Raw genomic sequence first — 1,527 nt, 5'->3', positions numbered from 1 at the left:
CATCTTCTGAGGGAGATCAACAGTTTGACAAACAGTTTGCTTTGTGAAGCACCGCCTCACTGGGAGGGAATGGGAAGGCTAACAAGCCAATCAGCTGCATGTTGGGCGGGTTAAAGTAAGAGAAACCAGATACTGCATTCAAAGCATGAAGAAGACCAGCAAGCAAAGCATTCACAGAGTGGATGTAGTAGAATATCAAAGTACAGGCGATACAGGATAGAAGATTTGACTGAATCGAGACATTGTGCAGAAGTTCAGAGTGGGAAGCTAACTGGAAAATTGCTAGCCAAGTATGTGGAGCAGGAAAATAGGTTGTAGTTACTTAAATTTATGCAAACCAATAGACCCAAAAGATTCAATTACTGCAACATGTAAAAGACAAGTGTGATTTTGTAAATCACATTGTGTGATTTTGGCAAACAATATTCTTAAACTCATCCAAAATATTATTCTCTGCAAAATACATTTTACTTTCTGCTTACAGCAGCAGCAGCAGCAATGCATTTACTACACAGATTAAAGATACATGGTGTCGTTACTTGACATAGTTGTTCTGTTCAAAGCCTTTCGGTTTGTTTGAGTAGAAATGGAGTGATGTCTGTGTATGTTAAAATGTTAAACATTTACCACCCAAAATCCTCTCCACTTTCAAATAATTCACTTTTTATTTTATTCTAGTTGTTGCAGACTCAGCTTAAATAGATTAACTTATAAAGCATCTTTTTTTTTTCTTTTTTAAATCCAAAAGTTCCTGCTGCTTGTTTAAGATGAGTACAAACAAGTTGTTGAGAATGAAGTGATGTTCACTTGAACTCTTTAATTAAGCAGAATGTTTTATTTTACAGTGAGGAAGGCCAGAGTCTAGCTTTAGCAGACGGCTGAAGGCATCTGATCCACGCTTCAAACTCAGTCCCTGTTTGCTCTACGGCAAAAATTTGGTAAGATTAAATTTAGTCGACTAAAGAAAGTCAGACGGTTCGTTCTCCGAGTGAAATCTCTTGAGGTAGTCAAGTTTCTTGTTTGTTCAGATCTTGATGGTCATTTCCACTGTATTATTACTAATTAACAGTTGATTCTTTTGTGTCTAGATACAATCTAATCATTCAGTTCACAAATGAAGTTTTATTATCAGGATTCTGCAAATTGAATTTTTTCATAGTATATTTTATTCATTCCTTTTACAGTCAAAGCTCCCTAAAAAGGATAGATTACCTTTCTGTGAACTATAATTTTGATTCCTTGGAGTTTCATGATATTTTACGAAATCTGACTGATGTGATCTTCTTGAACACATACTGATGCTTCACATTGATCATTTATGTACTTATCAGTTACAAGAGGTTTAATGTCTGTTAGTGAACATTAGTGAACAAGTAGCATAATTAGGACCAAGGGAAAAAATAAAGTTGTAGATAATTTTAAAGGTAACAAAACAATTTACCACATTGTGACCAACTTTGGGAGCCTGGGTGTGTAGCGAGCATGTTTTATTCTTTAGGTAAAGTGTAGCAATAGCCAACATAGTCA

This window comes from Poecilia latipinna, unplaced genomic scaffold (genome assembly GCF_001443285.1).
Source record: "Poecilia latipinna isolate Pla-1442-1.1 unplaced genomic scaffold, P_latipinna-1.0 Scaffold795, whole genome shotgun sequence".
NCBI lineage: Eukaryota > Metazoa > Chordata > Actinopteri > Cyprinodontiformes > Poeciliidae > Poecilia > Poecilia latipinna.
This window is presented reverse-complemented; position numbering follows the sequence as displayed.